This window comes from Penaeus monodon, chromosome 15, assembly GCF_015228065.2.
Source record: "Penaeus monodon isolate SGIC_2016 chromosome 15, NSTDA_Pmon_1, whole genome shotgun sequence".
In the NCBI taxonomy this organism is placed as follows: Eukaryota; Metazoa; Arthropoda; class Malacostraca; order Decapoda; family Penaeidae; genus Penaeus; species Penaeus monodon.
The window spans coordinates 40,283,574-40,284,016 of NC_051400.1; positions in this window are offsets into that span (position 1 = coordinate 40,283,574).

The following is a 443-nucleotide window of genomic DNA, read 5'->3' on the forward strand; positions in this document are numbered from 1 at the left end:
CTAAAACTTAAAAAAACAAAAATGAGGGAGAGCAGGGGGGAAAGAGAATTCATTCTCTGAACAAAAATACTGCAATAAAATAAAAGTTACATCAATAACTGTCAAAGTGAGGAATGAAAAAAGAAAATCCTAAGAAATGTGCTCAAGTATTATAATATAAAGAAAATAATAAATAAAACGCTTAAATCACTATTTCTATTGTACACAGCCATAGATCAATATTATGCTGCATTACTATACCCCAAAGGAGAGCATGACAGTTGAGTGTGAAACTGACACAGCTCTGTAACTCACTACTCAACCACCTCAAGTAAACCCTGGCATGTCCGTCTTAAATATATATCGAACATCTGGTCACCCTGTTCAGTTTTCATTATAATGGAATGAAAACCTTGTAAATTCTTTATATACATTTTTCAAGTCTTATTATGTCCTACGATATT